At 44.7% G+C, this 21,410-nt stretch overlaps 1 protein-coding gene across 1 annotated transcript in view; it reads left to right on the top strand.

The window, feature by feature from the left end:
• Positions 1-21,410, top strand: part of PRKCA (protein kinase C alpha) — a 1,234,993-nt gene that overhangs the window by 279,391 nt on the left and 934,192 nt on the right. The window lies entirely within an intron of this gene.

The following is a 21,410-nucleotide window of genomic DNA, read 5'->3' as shown; positions in this document are numbered from 1 at the left end:
TGTTTTTGGTGGTAAAAACATAAAACTGGGCATACTCATTAATACTACAAGTTATATGTTGTATTATTAGCGATACGTTATTTTTGGTCGGACGAGTCGTGACACTAAGTAATGAGCGTCTCCTTAAGTTCGTTTGCTGTGTTAGGAGCGGGTGAACGGAATGATCGCTTGCGATTGGTAATGAGGGTAGCGGCCATCTTTGAACGGGATGAACTGGCTCATTTTAAACGAAATACTGGGTTATTAGTCCCATTTTAAATTAGCAACCTTGTAAAACAAAAAACGATAAAACGTTCTAGTTGTGTAGCTACAGTCACCGGTGACTGTACTATTGGTATGCCTTCTACCCCCTGCAGTCCCATCACCGTGCTAGACCTCTAGCCGTCCCGCCTGTTAGCAGGCCATGGGATATGCTTTTATATGAGGGTGTCTGTCGGTGTCTGTCGAGCTCTCAGCCTCTTCTCCCCTTCTACTATACTATACTATACTATAGTTTTGGTAAAGCGCAAAACAGCTGCCCCAGCAATGAGGCGTCCCGGCGCTAGAGAAACCACAGACCCTGGCCTGAGCGAATAAGGTGGAGGGGAGTTAGGGAAGAGGGAATAGATGCGTTTTAATTGCTTTCCGGAAGGCCGGAAGACTTTCTATGGAGCGGATGTTTTGTGGCAGATTGTTCCATAGTTTGGCTCCAAGGACCCTAATGGAGCGGCCGCCCATGCGGCAGAGTTTTATGCGCGGAACGCACAGGAGGTGCTGGTTAGAGGATCGCAGGTTACGTGACGGAGCGTAGGGGGTGAGAAGTGGTCGTAGCAGTGTTGGGGTACCAAGTTTGATAATTTTAAAGGTCATGATGAGGGTCTTGAATTTAATTCTGGAGTCAACGGGTAGCCAGTGTAGTTTTTAGATTGTAGCTCTGGCCGAACATCTGCGAGCGAGGCCGACTAGAGCTCTAGCCGCAGAATTCTGCACGCGTTGTAGTCGTGCTATCTCTCCTTTGTTGGCGCCAAGGAGGAGTACATTGGCGTAGTCCAAACGCGAAAGGATGGTAGCTTGAATGATGAGTTGGCAAATCTTGGCGTCAAAGAAGCCCAGTATGTGGCTAAGACTCCTCAGCAGGCCGACACAAGTGCTAGCGACTTTTTTGGTGTGGGCCTGATAGTTGAGTGAGGCATCCATCCATACTCCTAGATTTTTAACTAGGGATTTGGGGGGTGGGATGGTGCCTAGGGAGGACGGCCACCAGTGCTCATTCCAAAGGCTGGTGTTTTTGCCAAGGAGTAGCACTTCTGTTTTACCAGCATTAAGCTGTAAACAGTTGTCTGTCATCCATTGGGCTACTGCGGAGAGACCGTTTTTAAATCTGGAGGATGAGATGGAAGGGCCTTCCGTAAGAGTGATGGCCAGCTGTGTGTCGTCGGCGTACGACACCAGTGTCAGGCCCCACTCTTTGGCCACTGCCGCAAGAGGCTGCACATAAAGATTAAAAAGGGATGGGCTCCACGCCGAGCCCTGCGGAACTCCCTGTGCAATGGGATGGGGTTTAGATAGAAAGGGGGGTGCTGAGACCCGAAAGGATCTGTCCTTGAGGAAAGATCGGAACCACTCCAATGCATGGCCAGATACTCCGAATGTCTCCAGACGATTAAGAAGGATGTCGTGGGATACCGTATCAAAGGCCGCGCTGAGGTCTAGAAGAATCAGCGCAGCACTTTGACCGGCATCTAAAATCGTCCGGAGGTACTCGGTGGTGGCCAGGAGAGCAGACTCAGTGCTATGGCCTGGTCTGAACCCATTTTGTGATGGGTCCAGGATGTTGTTTTGGACCATGTGCTGGGATAGAGTACTGTTCGCATGGGCTTCTGCAAGTTTGGACAGCCATGGGAGCAGGGAGATTGGTCGGAAATTCTCCGGTTTAGATGGGTCTAGGGTGGGTTTCTTGATGATGGGTGAGACACACGCTTGCTTCCAGGCAGATGGTACACTCGCTGAGGTGAAGGAGAGGTTCAGAATAGAGGTCAGGGAAGGTAGAAAAAAGTTGAGTGACTCTAAAAATTGAGCCGGGCGCATGGGGTCTGCCGGAGAACCAGTTTTAACTTTCCGGCATAGTTACCCCCCGGAGCCCCCGAATGTTGCTCTCCCACTCCCCCAGTATCTCTTGCATGGTTGCAGACCCCAGTCTGTGTCTCTAAATGAGGGTGTCTGTCAAGTGTCTGTCGAGGTCACACCCCTACCGGTCTCCAGCAGTCACAGGTTGATTGATGTTCACCCAGTACCTCTTGCACGTTTCCAGACCACAGCCTGCGTCTATTTATGAGGGTGTCTGTCAGGCGTCTGTCGAGCTCACAGGCTCCTCTGCCCTTCTACCCCACCCGGGTGTTGTTCTCCCCCCCCACCCCATTCCTCCCCCCGTAGTTTCCTTCGCATGGCTGTGGACCACAGGCTGTGCCTATTTAAGGGGGCGGTGTCTGCCAGTGCCAGGTGTCTGTCGAGCTCACAGGCTCATCTGCCATTCTACCCGCCGCAGCCCCCGGGAGTTGCTCTTTTGCTCCGCCTCTATCTCTACCAAGGTTGCAGGGCGGTGTCTGTCAAGGTCACAGCCCCTTCTCTTCTCTCTTATATATTTGCACTCCTTACTCGTGACTCCTTTGTCCTACACATCACCCCCCTCCCCCCACTCCCGCCACCTTTCTCTGTCATCTCGATCCCCCTGGCTGCACCTCGGTGTCTGTCTGGATTAAGACTCTCTGCCCACTGCCCCCACCGTCACCCTTCTCCGTCCCTCCTTTCTTCACCTCTCATGCGCTCCGCCTCTCCAGCCTCTATGTGCAAGCCCCAGGCAGTGCCTCCTGTGTGAGGAGGTCTGTCTGTCCCACAGAGGACAGACCCCTCTCCTTCAGCAAGCTGCCTTGCTCCCTATTGGTCCTCAGATCCTTTGGTCTGGTGGTCTCTCTTCTGACCGGTCCTCCTTGGAGACAAGTCACCAGGCTCAGGTGAAGACCCCCCCCGCCCCCCCCCTTCTCTTCTGACCCTTCAGGTCCGGCTCAAATTAAGCCCTCTCTTGCATCCTTTGTCTGGGGGCCTATCTTCAGACCGGTCCTCCTTAGAGACAAGTCACCAGGCTCAGGTGCAGAGCCCCTCCCCCTCTTCTGACCCTACCCTGTCCGGCTCAAATTAAGCACCGCCCTGCTGCCTTTGTCTGGGGGTCTCTCTTCAGATTGGTCCTCCCTGGAGATAGGTACAGAGTTTCCCCTCCCCTGTCTGTCTGGACGGGGACATAAGCTTGTGCCTTTGTCTGTCTCGGGGTGTCTGGTGTAAAGTGAATCCCCCCCCTCTTCTAGTGCACCCCCTCTCACCTGCTACTGTGTTGGTGCCTCTCTTGAGACAGCTCCTCTGTGGGTACGAGGCACTAGAGTCTAGTGACTAGACTGAGGTGCAGAAGTCCTCACCTCCTGTCTCGTGCCCCCTCTCACCTCCTGCCCCTCCGAGTCTTCTGGGTGCAGCCCCCAGGGTGTCTCTGTCTGAGTCTTTTCTCCACCGCCCCCCCTTTTCGGCTCCTGTGCGCCCTCCCCGCTCCCTCCTCTCTCGTGACTTCCTCGAGCTCCACGTCACTGGTCCGGGGTACAGGCAGATCCCCCCTGCCTCTCACCTCTTGCCCCCCCCCTCTCTCCTGCTCTCTCCTCTCTATCATCTGGGTTCAGGCCCAGACTACCCCTTGGTCTGCATTGGTGGGCATGTTGGGGGTCTGTCGGGGATACAGGCCTCCCCTCCGACAACCCTCACCTGTTGCTCTCCCTCCCTCCGGGTCCCCCCTCACCCCTGCTGTGCCCTTGTCTGTCTGATGTAGAGCCCCCCTTACCTCTTGCTTCTGTTCCGCTTCCCTCCTCCCAGATCCAAGTCCCAGGCAGCGCTTCGAGGCATCTCCGGGGCACATGGGCCTCTCCCGCTCGCCGCAGCCCCTGGCACCGTCCCCTCCTGCCCGTGGCACCCTCCCCTGCCCCCCTTACCTCTTGCCTTTGTTCCTCTTCCCTCCTCCCAGGTACAAGTCCCAGGCAGCGCCTCGAGGCGTCTTCGGGCACAGGCGCCTCTCCCGCTCGCCGCCACCCCTGGCACCCTCCCCTCCTGCCCCTGGCACCCTCTCCACCTGCCCCTGGCACCCTCTCCTGCCCCCCCTCACCTCTTGCCTTTGTTCCTCTTCCCTCCTCCCAGGTACAAGTCCTAGGCAGCGCCTCGAGGCATCTCCGGGGCACAGGCGCCTCTCCCGCTCGCCGCTTCCCCTGGCACCCTCCCCTCTGCCCGCTTTACCTCCTCTCTCCCTGTTCCTTGAAGGCCGGAGTCTGACGTTTCTCTCCTGTCTCTTAGCAACCTCCGCATCTCCCGGCAACGGGTGAGCACCAGGAGATGAGGGGGTGGAGGACCGGGGTGCTGGCATCAGGTGCCCCACCGAGCCAGAGCTGGCGGGGCCCCTGCCTACCTGCGGCTCAGGCTATGTGGGGGAGCGCTAATGAGCCCCCCTGGGGTCGGAGTCTGATGCCAGCGCGGCGGGGATGCAACACATGGTCAGGTGTACCTAGTGCTTAGCGCGAGCCGGTCTCCTTGCGCTACCATTTTTTGCAGTTCATTATATTTTTTCGTAGAAAACAAGTGCAGTAACAGTACAGCCTTTGAACTCTTAAGCACTGCAACAGGTGGGTACTGCAGAAGTGGAAGGTACAGAGTTTTACCAGCAACAGAAGGATGAAATGCTAAGTCAGCCCTGCAGCCACTGGCTCACAGGTCCCTTCAGGCCACCAGGGTCTGGTGGCTCAGTGGACAAATGCGTCCATTGCAAGGGCCTGTGTTCGACCTCATGGTCACAGGTTCAAATCCCAGCTGGTCCACTCAGCCTTTCATCCATCTGAGGTCGATAAAATGAGTACCATTAAGTTATCTAACAATGAACATCTGTTATTCAGCGCCTAGAAACCTCTGGGTGAACGTGCGCTTTACAAATACACGTTATTATGTTCAGTAGCAGATGTAGTCACCGTTTTGCCTAGTTCACCCCCATTTTTTAGGTCGAGGTTGTGACAAATCACTTGAATATAAAATAAAGCAACTGCAAAGATCTTAAAAGCTTATCAAATCTTTTTAGGTCGAGGTAATATCCGGTCTGCCGAAGGCAGAACCGGAAGTACCAAGATTTTATGTTTCTTAGAGTGGACTATTTGTCCCGCCTCTGTTTTTGCCTCTCTCCCATTGCCTGGCTTCCTAAACGGAGGCCAGCCATTGGAGGAGAGAGCTGTCCCTCCGAATAGGCTCCGTCCTTTTCGGATTTGGAGGTGTGTTCGGTGTTCTTCTTTCCACTTTTAGGCCACGCCCATTCTGAGAGCACCGAACACGCCCACGAATCCGAAAAATTTCTGAAGCTTGAGGCCGCCATTTTCCTGCTGGTAAAGTGGAGGTAGGCTGCTCTTTCCTTGTTCTCGCCGTCTTTTTTCCCGCCCCCTCCTGCTGTCCGTGTCTTGGTTCCCGTTGTATCCCGCCCCCCTCCCGCTGTACCCGGATCGCCACCTGCGCCGTCAATCTATTTCTATCTCACTCTCACTACCTCACTATATCACCACACACTCTCAAAAAATAACTACATCACTCTCTCACTACCTCACAACTTCACTCTCTCTTTCTAAATTACTAATTCACTCTTATCTCACTACCTCACTCTCAAATACACTAAGTCACTTACACTCTCTCTTTCACTACCTCACTATCTCACTACATCACTCTGTTTCTAACTTAATACCTCACAACATCACTAACACTCACTACTTCACTCTCTCTTTCAATACATCAATCTTTCTCTATCTCACTACCTCACAACATCACTCTCCATCACTACCTCACTCTCCATCACTACCTCACTCTCTATCTACCTCACTCTCTATCTACCTCACTCTCTATCTACCTCACTCTCTATCTACCTCACTCTCTATCTACCTCACTCTCTATCTACCTCACTCTCTATCTACCTCACTCTCTATCTACCTCACTCTCTATCTACCTCACTCTCTATCTACCTCACTCTCTATCTACCTCACTCTCTATCTACCTCACTCTCTATCTACCTCACTCTCTATCTACCTCACTCTCTATCTACCTCACTCTCTATCTACCTCACTCTCTATCTACCTCACTCTCTCACTACATCACTCACTCTTTCAATACCTCTCTATCTCGCTACCTCACTCTCTCTCTGCTAATGCAATATGTCTAATGCAATATGTAACACATATGCAAACACTTAAACTATTGACAAGAGAAATTACAATAACATTTACTTAGGGATAAAAATAAAATAAAAATAAATAATAAGCAATGCCAATAGCTCTACCTATAATATTGCCAAGACCATTGCACTGTAAATGCTTGTTTATCTTTGTGGTGGAAATAATCCCAATGTTTGTTTGACTGTTCAGGATAGCAGAATTATATATTATTATAATATTAGTAAATGATTTCCGTACCCTCTTAGCATATTCTCTTGCAATATGAAGACGTCTGTAAGGACCGATCGGATCACATTTTAGCAATTGATAACATGTCTAATATTATAAAAGCAATGAGTGAATATCTGGGTGCTAAATACATCTTCCACTTAAAACAATAGGTCTACATGTTTCAGCCTACTTGCACCCGAGAGGTTGGTGGCTTTCGTCAGGACCAACAGAGATAGACAGGTCCCTTACTATTTCCAGAAGGGACACTGTCCTGTTGTATTCTTTCTGTGACTAGGATCACTCATCTAGAGTGATGGAGAAAGCATTGTTTCCTCTTCCTTTTTTGTTATGCAGGCCCCATAGGATGCAGGTGGGTGGTGAAATAAATCCCCTCCCTACTCGGGTGTGGTGTATCCCTACTCTGTGTCCCTCTTGTCCAGTTTAAAAGAAACGAGTATCTTCCAAGTATCATTTTTAGAGAAGTTGTTAAAGTGGGCTTCTTTGTCACTCATGAAAGAAGATGAGGTGTTGGAATGAATTGGCTTGACAGGCTTTTCAGAGCATTTATTCCAAAGTATATAGGTTCTAATCTGGCTGTGGTTCAGCTTGACTGGACGTTTTTGCTCTCTAACAGCTGGACTGTGGTCTCTCTGAAACATAATTGGTTGTCTGAGTCTAGTTCCCGTTGGGAATGTGTACCCACTGTGAGATTTAGAAACCGCTATGATAATGCATTACTGAGCAGATAATTTGTTGATGTCTCTTTGAAAGGCTGAAAGTTAGCTGCGTGTGGGACTTGCATTATCTTCTCACCACCAGAGAGGATGGTACCCATCACCCTTGCTCTGTCTGACTGTTAGATTTGGATGTGGCAGGTACATTAATGTTAACAAAGTTTATCTACAGAAACCGCAAAGACAAACTCTAATAAAATATTACCATACTATAGATATACATATTATATTTATATGAAGCACTGTTACATTTACATCATCCTTTACATTATGTGAAATAGAAAATCAATATTCCGTCCTGATGCTATACATATAAACCAAATATTGACATAATACAAAATACATTTATTTCTATTGAACACCTACAAGAGATACAGATGGACATGGACCCAGAGCCATAATCAATTGTCTCGACCAATTCCAATCGGAATTTAACTGATTAAGGGCCAGATGTAGGTGGCCATTTACCGGCCGGTAATGGCCGATTTCGGCCGTTACCGACCGGTAAATGCAAATTGAGATGTAGGGCCCTGTATTTTACAGAATCGGTAAATTTACCGATCGGTAAATTTACCGATTCTGTAAAATACCGAATCGGTATTTTATCAGATTCGGTAAAATTGATATGTAGGTGGGACTCTTCTGAGTCCCACAAGCATTACAGAATCGGTATTTTACCATCAAATTCTATTTGATGGTAAAATACCGATTCCGGTGTGCATGCACATGTGTGCATGCACACCTGTGCCATATGACGGGCAGACCTGCCCTTAGGGCAGGTATGCCTGCCACATGGCACCCGAACCTTTTTTGGGGGTGCTAGAGGGTGTCAAAGTGACACCCCCTGCACCCTTGTCAAAATCGGTATTTACCGATTCGGTAAATACCGACCGGTAATGCCCCATTCATTCCTATGGGCTTCAAAGCCCATAGGAATGAATGGAGCATTACCGGTCGGTATTTACCGAATCGGTAAATACCGAATTTTACCGATTCGGTAAAAGGGAACATCTGGATTCCCTACATACCAACCCCTCACATTTACCGAATCTTAATTACCGAATCGGTAAAATTCGGTAATTTTCGGTAATTAAGATTCGGTAAATGTTACTTACCTTCATCTGGCCCTAAGTCTCCATTTCTGGCTGCTGTCATGTAAAAAACAAAAAAATGACACCACTCACTCAAAGCTTTTATATAAAATCATCTTCCTTATTTAAGAAGTTACTAGATTGGGGATTTATTCAAGTATTTAAATACAGAAGTACCGTGAGAATGAGTCAAAGAGAATTTGAAATTTCATGCCATTTTTTTCTCTTAACAATCCCACGGGTGGCCTCTGCAGACACGTTTCTTTCTTTGTGTTTTTCTTTGTGTGTTTGTTTTTACAGCTATATATCGCGGTACTTTCCCAATATGCCTAGTAATTTTCATTCGGTTTAAAAGGAAAACCAAGTATTCACTCTATGAATGATAGAGGCATATTGTGTTTTAAAGGGATTCAGAGAATGGTTTTTGCTAAGTAGTTAATGTATCAAGAAATGCCATGGAGCGTTGCCTCCTTTTGGTTACTACTGAGTTTCCGAAAGGTTTATTTGCTGCCTAGTCCCTGGAGTGCGTGGTTCCTGAAGCAACAAATACAGAGTGGAACATTATTTGCATCCATAGAAAATAGCATGATTAGACACTGAGCCTTGCGTTTAATGTGCTCTCGAATATAAAATATTGGATTTCTTTGTGCCGAGAGTTAAAAATAAAATAAAAAAAAGAACATTTTCACGTGGTTTTCAAAACTATAGCTACGCAGTCAAGAAGTCATTGGGCGAGAGACAGATAATAAAAATTCTCTCAGGCATGAGCTCTGTAAAGGTCAAGTACCATTTGCTTCTCATGACATTTCTAATGGAAGATGATCTTTTGTGCACAAACCAGGATATGGAAACTCTGTCTTGCTTACTCTGTCGTTCTTTCTCTGTCTCGCTCGCATACTCTTCATTACCATCTTTAACGTATTTATCTTCACATCTGTCCATTCATTTCTTTGCGAAGTTATTTTTGCCTGCTATTTTGCGGCATCTGTGTTCTAAGTCTCCATCCCATTGTATGTATTTTGCCTTTCGGTAATTCACTATTTTTTAATCGTACTAAATATCTCTTCATTTACATTTACATGTACTCTGGCTTTTCTCCAATTAGTGCAAAAACAACAGTCGATGGACAGAATGCAGAACAATTTCATACATTCACCCCAGTACAGAGATCTGGGCCTAAATCCATCGTTTTTTTTGCTCACCATGCCATTCCAGTTTGAACCTGGCCATATGCAAATCAGTCTTTACCCTGTGCCCCATGGGAACAGTCCAACCCGAACTGCCAAGCCAGGTCCTCCCTGGACTGGAATCAAGCATCCTAGGACCGGTTTCGGGCTTTCAGCCCTCTTCAGCCAGGATAGCTTGGTTCCAGTGGCATGGAGAGCACGGGACTCTCGTCTGAGCATGCCTGTCCCACTCGGTGTGACAAATGCAAAAACAGTTGATGGACAGAATGCAGAACAATTTCATACATTCACCCCAGTACTGAGATGTGGGCCTACATCCATATTTTTTTTGCTCACCATGCCATTCCAGTTTGAACCTGGCCATATGCAAATCAGTCTTTACCCTGTGCCCCATGGGAACAGTCCAGCCCGAACTGCCAAGTCAGGTCCTCCCTGGACTGGAATCAAGCATCCTAGGAACGGTTTTGGGCTTTCAGCCCTCTTCAGCCAGGATAGCTTAATTCCAGTGGCATGGAGAGCACGGGACTCACGTCTGAGCATACCCGTCCCACTCGGGGTGACAAATGCAAAAACAACAGTTGATGGACAGAATGCAGAACAATTTCATACATTCACCCCAGTACAGAGATCTGGGCCTAAATCCATCGTTTTTTTTGCTCACCATGCTATTCCAGTTTGAACCTGGCCATATGCAAATCAGTCTTTACCCTGTGCCCCATGGGAACAGTCCAGCCCGAACTGCCAAGCCAGGTCCTCCCTGGACTGGAATCAAGCATTCTAGGACCGGTTTTGGGCTTTCAGCCAGGTTAGCTTGATTCCAGTGGCATGGAGAGCCCGGGATGCTTGATTCCGGTCCAGGGAAGACATGGCTTGGCAGTTCGGGCTGGACTGTTCCCATGAGGCACAGGGTTAAGACTGATTTGCATATTGAGTGTCTGAACTGGAGTGGCTTGGTGAGCAAAATAACGATGGATTAAACCCCGATCTGTGACTGAGGGTGAATGTTTTGCCATTGTGCAACATTCCGTCCATCATCTTGTGTGTTTTCCTCCAATTAGTGTGACTATATCACACGATTTGTCTTTTCTTTGTTCCTGTTAAAGAAGACACAGAACAGGATATAGTGCGCTGCATTTTTTTCTGTGTTTCTTTCTCAAGCTTCCATATTGTCTAAGTCATACTGTACCTTCCAAAGCAGCGCACATATATTAGGTGGGTGAAACCCAAGACCATAAAGAAAAAAGTAACATGTCGAGGTAATTAAACGCATGCCCACACTATTTTCAATATGAATACTTTTATACTTTAACCCCTTCGGTGCTCATGACGGAACGATTCCGTCATGAGCGTCGGTTGGCCTGTGCTCATGATGGAACCGTTCCGTCATGAGTCCATAGGTTCTTTAGAACCTTCAGCACCGCAGAGGAATTCGCGCAGCACTGAAGGGGTTAAAACTAAACAGCGGAAAAATAGAGCTCATCCTGTTTGGAAACTCCCCTTCACGGTGGATGTCATCCTGTTGACCAAAAGAATTGGGTTCCTTACGGTGTGTAAAGCCAGACATCTTGGAGTGATCGTGGATAACAAGTTGACATATGGATTGAAGGTCAGTGCAGACACACACTCAACGTTTCCATGTTTTGAGGATGCTTAAAATGGTCTTTTCCTTTTATTCCAGACAACGCCCAGAAAACTGTGATCACAGCTCTCATACTTTCCAAAATTGACTACTGCAGTGCTTTATATCTTAACATGCAGCAGCAACACTTCAGGTACTACACAATGCAGTGGCAAGATTGCTTACCAGAATCCCAAAACATCAGTCGGTCACACAGGCTATCAAACCTCTACATTGGCTGCCTGTCAGGCAACACATGAAATTTAAAGCTCTTTGCCTTGCTCACAAAGCTCTCCATGAAGATGGCCCTGAGTTCCTTAAACACACATTTCAATGGTATTATCCAGGAAGAAGCTTGAGGTCAATGGGCATCCGACAACTAGTTGTCCATAGGTTCAAACAATCAAACTGGGGAGGAAGAGGCTTTATAAACTCTACTGCTAAGGAATGGAATGCTCTCCCTTTTTTATCAGGTCAATTCCAACCCTGCTTCTGTTCAGAAAGAACCTAAAAACGTGCCTCTTCCCTGAATAAATCATAGTACTTGTTGTCTTGCTCCCACTGAGTAGTGCCTAGATACATTTGGGGAATTGTTCGTACTCAATAAATTATTATGAATCTCACACTAAATATAGGGTAACAACAAACTGTAATCCTAGAAAATGGAAAGGGGGTGAAGTAAACTGGGCACAACCCAGTTGTGGACGAAAACCCTCACTCACCCGAGGGTTACATGGTTCATCATTGGGTTTCTCCAACACACGGGGACTGCAAGGTATCCCGTGTGGGCTGCAACTTAACCCAAGAGGGAAGGAGCTGGAGAGCAAAGCACTTGTTGGATCTACCAACTCGATTTGGTAAGGAGGGGCAGAGTGCAAAAATAGTGAAAAAAGTGTGCATTAAAAACGACCTATTTAGGGGTTTCAACTTTATTCTTCCTTCCTAAATGGTAGTGGTTAAAAGTACGAGTGAATGTAGGGTTATGGATGTATACCCTATCTATAGATCAACATGTTTCTGCCAAAATGACAAAAATTTGAGGCATTCATCAGGATCAATGACAGTCACTCTGCTGTGTGAAGTATGTAAATAAAATCTGTGATACTTAGGCCTCTATTTCTTGACTGTCAAAACAGTTAAGTTGAACAAGATGATCAGTCAGGGGGCTCTGTAAAATAATAAAACAACACAACTTAACAGTTGCTCAACCCATCTATGTATTAACACCCCTTCTAAATTTGTAATTAGAATGTTTAAAAAATATGTATAATTCTCTTACCTAAGTGCAATATGTCAGTATCCCAACTCAACCTTCCATCGAGTGTCACACCTGGTCGTTGAACTGGTGAAAGTTTAAAATAGGTATGTAAGCACATAACATGATTTCTTGTATAGCTTGTTGCAGACACCTCAGCATAATAGTTCCTGAATAAAGTTATCACAAATATCCAAATGGCACCATTATGTGTTTATTTACTTACAATATACAACACATGTTTACCCTCGCCATTCATTTAATATGCACCATTTGTCTAAATTCCAACCAGGAATCGTCAAGAATGAACACGTCCCTCTCCATCTCTATAAGTAACTCAAACCTTAACAACACTCATGTTACATCCTAAATCGCGTTGCTGGTTTCCCTAATGGTAAATGAAACATTCCCCCATCTGGTGACTGGCTCAACCCAGAGTCTCCGAATCAGTTAGCCGGGACCTCAGCATAACTCACACGTGAATGGAACCAAATGGTTAGTTCCTCTTTTAAAGAATATACGCAAAGTCTATTCCCCTCTACATTACTAAATCAGACTGTGGAGCGAACTATAAGTCACATGGATAGTGAGCTCACCTTAGTGCAACGCCGGGCCTCCTGTTCACAACTCGAGAGGGAGCAGCTCTCCGAGGACTCTCCACCATTTTAATGCCTGAAGATGAAGGCGGAAGCGACGAGAGAGCGCGAGACGTACTACGTGTACGTCGCGTCTTTGCTAGCGCTTGTTTCCATAGCAACGGAGTAAACATATGACCCCGCATATATCTGCATATCTCAGTACTGTGTCTCTGTGGATCTGAATGAAAATCTAATCACCCTGTGCAGTTTAAAATGATAACGAAACGAGGAAGAATAATTCATAAAATCGGGTTTTATAGATAAAACGCCAGGACTATAATGCCCGCCTCACTACAGACTTAAAGTAGGTATGCTGAGGCAGGTGCACCGCTTCTTTGTTTAAATCACTTATAGTTTATTTTTGAATTTTTTGTAGGTGCTCCACAAGTGGCGTCTGACGTCCTGAAATGCCTGAAACTTTAAATAGAAAAGTGCTCCTAATGGGACATTAGTTGTATCCTTGCAGGCACTCTCAACCGGAACAACCCACTACAAGTGCTACTACTGAGACAAGTCCTTTTTTAGGTCAGGGCCAAGCCCAAAAAGGAGACCCAGGAGGGGAAAAAACAAAGGAAAAAGAAAAGGAACATCCAAATACCAGGAGCACGACGGTGCCGAAAAAAGACAAAGAATGGAAGAAAACGCAGGTACAGACCAACTAGTTATAAACATCAGTGATTATGATTTGAGCACACATGAAAAATAACTTTTACAAAGGGGAACATCTTTTGTACCGACGACCAATACCGATGCTCTAGAACTTGAAGTAAGTTTCTTTAAATTAATGCGCAAATTGAGGTTAAGGCACTTTTTTCGACAATGTACTCCCCAAACCAGACACAAGTGAGCCAGATCAATTATCAGGCTTAAGATCGACCAGTACATTTCAGGCACCAATCAGCCATAAGACTCTGGATTTATTCGAAAAGTTGGTGAAACAAGATCTGTCAAAATTAAAATACGGGACACGATCCAAGAAAAATATCACCCCAAAAAACATGGATACTTTAAGAAAATTGGCATCTAAGACTGAACTTTCATCAAGGCGGACAAAGGTGGCGCCCTAGTCATCATGAACACCACAATGTATCAGGATAAGGTCAGAGAACATATAATGGATACTAACACATATATGAGATTGGAAGGTAACCCCACCATGGTATACATGAAAACCTTGAGAAACATCATCGATAAAGCCCATGAAATGGGGATAATCAACGAGAAGACAAAGAATTTTTTGATTAAAACCAATCCCAAAAGTCCGGTATTTTATATGATACCTAAGCTCCATAAAAATCTCTGGGACCCTCCTCTTCGACCAATTGTCTCAACCTGTGGAAGTTTACATGAACCGATAGGACAGCTGCTAGATAAGTATCTTCAGCCGACAGTCAAGAACATGAAGACATATGTTAAAGACACTACTGACTTTTTACTTAAACTTGAAGCAATAACAATTGAACCTGGAGAAAATTTGAACTTATATACATCTGACGTTCGTTCACTATACACATCAATACCTCATTCGTTCGGTACAGAGGCAGTGGAGAAAGCCTTGCTCAACACTGATTTAGACCTCCCATTTCGGACATTCCTTATGGAACTGATGCTATTTAGTCTGCATCAGAGTTACTTCAGCTACAAAGATGAATGGTATCACCAACTAGTTGGAACGGCCATGGGCAATTCGGCGGCGCCGGTATGCGACAATATATTCATGCAGGACTATGAGGAGACCAACATTTTTACAAAAATAGAATGGCAGGATAATCTCAAACTACTCGTGAGATATATTGATGACATATTCATCATTTGGAAAAATTCGAAAGAAAAATTACATGATGCACTTACAGAGTTCAATGAAAGGGATGATCGTATACAACTTACTTGGGACATTTTAGAAACACAGGTTACCTTTTTGGACGTAAAGGTCACAATAACAGACAAAGGATTTGAGACCGACATATTTAGGAAAAGCACCAACAGGAACAATATGCTTCATTTTTTGAGTTTCCATCAGCCAAGCCTTAAAAAACACCTTCCTTTCTCCCAAATGGCGAGAGTGAAAAGAATCACCTCTAATGATACCAAATTAAAAACTAGAATGGATGAAATGGCTATAAGATTTTCTAACAGAGGATACCCAGAACATATCATTGATGAATCTAGGAAACGAGTGGATTCAATTGAGAGAACAGAGCTACTAAAAACCAAGGTTAAGAAGGAGGAGACAAGAATTGTAGCAGTTTCGAAATTCTCTACACTCAGCAACCGTTTCAGGAAAACAATTATCAAAAATTGGACCATATTGAACTTAGAATCCGATTTTAATGGAATTTTTGAAAGACCACCTCTGTTCGCCTACACAAGAGCTCGTAACTTGGAAGAAATATTGAAAAACAAACCACCAAAGTTTGAGACATTTAAAGGCACAAAAGCCTGTTTGAACTGCGGATATTGCAACAGTATTATCAAGGGCAATAAGATCAATCACCCTATGAAAGGGCACGAGATAAAACTCAAGGTCAATGCAACATGTGACACAGCAAATGTAATTTACGCTCTAAAATGTCCCTGTGGGAAACTGTACATTGGGAAAACCGAGAGACTAATAAAAACAAGACTTACAGAACACAATTCTAAAATACGTACAAGAAACATGAAGTCTGCAATTGCGGCACACTTCATTGAGGAACAACATAATATATCCCAGTTAAAATATCTTGTATTGGAGACTGCGGATAAAAAAGAAGGGAGGGACAATACCAAATATCTCCAACAGCGGGAAAATTATTGGATTCAGAAATTATCTTCCCATAAACCGAACGGTCTTAATGAACGAATAGAACTATCATGTTAGCTATGAACTCATGTAGTATTCCTTGGTCTCAGAAACGATTCTTGAGTAATGATGATTTGTATGAGCCATATATCTGTATAATTAGTATTGAATGTGGTGTTTTTATGCCTGTGAATAGTCCCATATTTCATGTATGGTCATCACAACACACACGATAGCTCAACACACATGACAGTACAGCTTAGCAGTTTTTTAGACACTACAGTCAAGATAGCTTAGGGTTCGCGTCCCCGTACTGTCTTGTGAGGAACTCGTTTTTTCTGACCCACTATCTTTATCGCATGCTAGTTCATCTTTGTACCATCTGGTGATATTTTTTGAGAACCCACCCTTTAGTCTATAGAGTATTAACCTGGATTAAGGCAGCGGGAACTTTTGATGAAGTAGTATATTGTTTATTTTGACTAGTTACATGATCGGAACCTTAACCAATGATCTTGAGCCCGGGAATATTTTTGAAAGTAAACTTGATGCTTTCACTGGTTGGAACTTTCGGAATTACGAGGAAGTTTGGCGCACGAGTAAAAAACAGGTCAGTTTGGTTGGAGCTGGATTAACAGAGATAGCGAGTGTAATATAAAGCATGAAACCAGGTGCTTTAACTCGGTCTTATATCCTTTGTTTTATAACAGTCCTCGTATACATGGACGACTAAAACGTGGTGGAACCGGCATGTGAGTGTTGAAATTTTGAAATGTACCTCACGGGTCTTAAGGTTAATAATGGTGTCGAACTAAGACTCACGAACGGATCGTAGTACGCCTTTTTTTCGACAGCATGTTATATAGAGTGTGTTTCATGGACTCCAAGGGAGTATTTTGGCTAAGAGGTGACATCATAATACCCACAAACAAACACAGAATATTAGGTCACACAAGCCTTACTAATACATTTAAGACCTTACGATGCATAGTTCATATGTTTATTATGTTTTATCTTATTTTCTTTCTCAGTATTTGACCCTGATGAAGGGCAGTCAACTATGCCCGAAATGCACTGGATTTGACGCAAATAATGCCGCATGTATAAGATTGAAACAAGAAAATGAATGAAATTTAAAAAATGAAAAATATGAGAAATATTTGCAATTATACTATGTGAAGTAAAACATGGAAAATCTTTGAAACATAAACTGTGTCCAGAACCCTCATTTCGTGCTGAGGGGTGATAGAGTGCCTGCAAGGATGCAACTAACTCCTCACTACAGACCCATGTGATCCCCTTGTCATAGTCATGTGATCGCGACAAACCGTGTCCTTGGTAACGGAGTAAATATCAACAGTTGGCTCCGATACCGGACTTTTATACACGTTTGATACTGTTAGCGTATATTAACTGTGTGTGTTTCACTATAATTAAATCAAGAATGTAGCAAAAACAGATGTATGTAGCAAAATTCTGTAGAGATCACTAGTATCAATTAGAATCGTGGATGGTAGAGTCGGGATTTTTATAAACTTGTACTGATATCACAGAAGTGTTCATAGTGCTTCTAGTCTGACTAGATCTTGTGTTATATGTTGTATGGACAATAGCAACCACTATATAGTTCAGATAAATTATGTGGTCATGGTGCCACAGTGGAACAGGTGTATCAGAGATCCAACATGCGGCTGCCTGGTTTACATCAAATGCTAAAACGGGTCTTACTGAGAACTCACAGCACACCAGGGTATATCATCATTAAGGCCTTTCTGGTGACTCTCCAATCTGAACACCCATGTTTGTTCTCTACGGAATAACACAGATTCTAAGGGTCCCATATGTTTGTGATAGTGAGGTTTGTCCAAAACCAACCATTTCAGGTCCCCTTCTGTATGACCCATGTCAAGGAAATGTCTGGTAAGTTTGGTATTAGATTTTTTGCGTTTGATAGTGCTCTTGTGTTCTATCATCCTGGTTTTGACTTTTCTAGTGGTCATACCTACATAATACAACCTACAAGGGCACTGTAGCTGGTATATAACTCCATCTGTGTTACAATTGGTATGATTTGTAATTACCCAGGGAGCTTTTAATCCCAGTTTGAGTTGGATCGTACAGCTTGTCAAATGGCAGACCACACATGATCCGCAGGGAAAATGAACTTGGACCATTGTGTACCAGTCTGTATACTTCGTAGCTGGTTGGTAATATGTACCACTCTCGGCCGAGAGTGTACCAGAATATTGCCCAGATTCCTGCTTCGTTTAAAAGCAAAAAGGGATCTCATTGGTTCTTGTACCTTTATTCAAGATGCGCCAGTTAGAGTTAATGGGTCTCCTAATCGTAGTGCTGAGATGGCTGAATGTGCTGACACACACCATGCGATTATTCAGAGGTTTCTCGTACGTCTCCAGTAATGCCTCGCGGTTGTTGTGCTTCGCTCTTTTCTTCGCATTTTGTATTAGCCGGGTAGGATAATGGCAAGTATGGAGATGTGTGTCAAGAGTATTCGCATGTTTCGGATATGTACTGAGTTCTGTACAATTTCTCCTCAGCTGTAAAAATTGTCCCACAGGGAGATTGTCACGAAGAGCGCGAGGATGAAAGCTAGTGTAGTCTAGGAGTGCTTTGCATGCCATAGGTTTTTGATATAGTTCTGTGAATATCTTCCCTTCCTTCGGATATAATTTAAGATCTAGAAAAGATAGACTCTCATTACTTGTTTCCCAGGTGAATTTCAGGTGTATGTTGAGGGTATTCAACCAGCTAGAGAATTCAAGTAGCAAATTTTTATCTCCTTCCCAGACGACAAGAATGTCATCAATATAGCGATTCCACAGCCATAATTTGCTGTGGAAAGGGTTGCCATCTTGGTAGTTATGGGTCACTTCAAACCAGTACATGAAGAGCTTGGCCATACTGGGGGCACAAGTACTGCCCATCAAAGTGCCCATTATTTGCCAGTACAGTTGGTCTTCGTAGGAGAAAAAAATTCTCTCTCATCGGCAAATTGGCACATTTCATCACAAAGGATATCGGTGTCAGGTCACTTCGAGGATTCTCTTCTAGCAACTCTTGAATGGTCCGAAGGGTATCTTTCTGCGGGATGTTGGTATACAATGCCTCAACATCAAATTATTATAACATAACATTAGTATTCCACTTGATAACATACCACCTCAATTTGTTCTTCACTGTCTGCATTCCTTGGTATCCCAATATTGATGATGGTTCTGGTGTTTGGGACATTTTCTTCTAGTGGCAGCATTTCACCAGCAGAACTGACATGATATGAGCAGGGCCACTGGAATTATGCTGCGGGTGGGGTGAGTGGGGTGTCAAATGATGCGGCAGGGTCGAGTAAATTATGCACCAAAAAAAGACAAATTATGCAACGTAATGCGGCACATGTTACACCTCAGTATCAGTTTAGCACTCAAATATAGCAATGAGCAACTGTAAGGTGACCAGTGACCCTTTGCAAAGGGACTACCACTGCACAACAACACTTTTTCTGATTTTAAGTACTTTTGAGACATTTGAGCTAGAAACAAGGTTTCAGGGGTTAAATCTGCAGGTTGTGCTGCAGACGATGGATTATGTGGCAAATGCGGTACACCTATAATTATGTGAAAATGCTGCAGCTGCACAATCCTATAAATCCAGGGGCCCTTGATGTGACCAAATCCCCAGATGACATCACAGGACATAGCTTCACATTATAACAATCCTTATTGCAGACTTGAGCTTTTAGCATGTATAACTTCAGCTTGATGGCAGCCACAAATAACCAGTGTAAAAATCCAGCAAAGAAAAAGGCACATTTTTAATTGATCTCTAATTAAACTGCCTAATTCACAGTCCAACAAACAATATGATGGAAGAAATACTTGGATTGATCTCAGCCACTGGGAATCACTCAGACCACATTCCAGACCATCATGTTTGCCCGTTATGTTAGTCCTATGCAAATCCGGCGTAGTCCTGCTCCAATACGAATAGTCTAGCTGAAACTGCTAGACTAGTTCCCCTCCAGACAGGAACATAAACAACCCCAGCCAGATTTGGCCTAGTTATATGTCCTCCGTGAGACATTGCTTGAGTCCCCTGACATGGGTCTCACTACTGGACTTGCCTCTTGCACTCAGTACGTTTACTGATCTACTTTTGTAGAGCATACTACAAAATCCTGGAGAAGCTAGAATTCCCTAATACTTCTGGCTATAAGCTGAGCTGCCATAGTGATCCTATGGAATTCATGACCATGACCAGGTTTTGGTTACCCCACCATTAGGAGTACTAAAGTCAGTGGCCGGCACAGATTGGAGGTGGTGGAGCAAGGGTGGGGGGGGGGGGGGGGGGGGTGAATGTAAAAAAAACTTACCATATTGCCACGTCTCTCCCCCTCATGTCAAACACGTGCCAGCATAGGAAGCAGGAAACACCCAGGCACCCCAGCATTGTGATTAGTCTGAGCTTCATGATTCATCACTCAGATTGGAACTGGGGGCCTGGACGTGTTCTCCACCCAGGCTGTAATGCAACCTGTGTGGAGAACATGCAAAGTGCGCATGAATGTTTGGCCGGCTGGAGAGGGCCAGCCAAACATTCACTTGGAGTGAACAAACTACTCCTCCCCTGTCCTGATCTGAGAGCAGAGCAGCCGACCCGCCTTGCCGCACAGCAGCAGGAACAAATGAAATGATAACATTGAGTTATTTTAATTGTATTTTTCCTTTAGTTACACTGCTTAAAAGCAGTGGGGCTGCCACTGCTTCCAATTTCCAAAATAATGTGGGACATTGTATTGTAGCATTAGCGATTTCCTACACCTTGCAATGCCCAAAGTTTTTTATGTTTTTTAGGTTTTTTCTGGTTAGCAGCAACTCATTTTTGGACATTGTCAGAAAAATATTGCTTGAGGTGTTACCTCTGAGCACCATGTTTTGATGTTGTGCACAAGGCTTGTAGGGGTACACGAATCCTGTCACTGTGGATGTAGCAGCATCTTAAGGAAGAAGTGTTATTTGCAAAGAATGTGGGTAATATATTTGTACATGGTTTATACAACCTATGTAACTATTTGCCTGAAGTCAGTATTGAGGTCTTGTTTGCTTTTCCTGAATAGTAGGTGACTGCCAATGATCCATTTCTCTTCAACAGTATGTTCTAGAGCCTAAATTTCTGTAAAGCGAAGAATTTCCTCCAATGCAAGTTGTCTTTGCATGAGGGAGTGATGAGGACTGATGCCATTTTAGTTGTGAGGTTTTTCTTTTGAAAGTGCCTTATGAGTTTGGATTGCAGGAACATTCACTGTGTAAGTGGATTGACCGGTGAGCAGTGCACTGCACTATAAAGATGAGTCTTCTTGTGAGTGATGGTTAGACTAGGCCTTGAGGGGGGACAGAGATGGGGAGTGGGGTCTTCAGGGGCCCCCAGCAGTTTACAGTTGGATGAGTAGGAATACTGGTTTAACATCATTCATGGGTCATCTGCCCTAACAGTTACCTATTCCCTCCATATCTTTGGTAAAGTCTCTTAAGATCACAGAAGTGTGATTTGTAGTAATCCCTGGACACACTTCTTAACACTGCCGCATATACCACTGATATCCCATGGTGTATATTAC

Source organism: Lissotriton vulgaris, chromosome 7, assembly GCF_964263255.1.
Source record: "Lissotriton vulgaris chromosome 7, aLisVul1.2, whole genome shotgun sequence".
In the NCBI taxonomy this organism is placed as follows: Eukaryota; Metazoa; Chordata; class Amphibia; order Caudata; family Salamandridae; genus Lissotriton; species Lissotriton vulgaris.
This window is presented reverse-complemented; position numbering and strand designations above follow the sequence as displayed.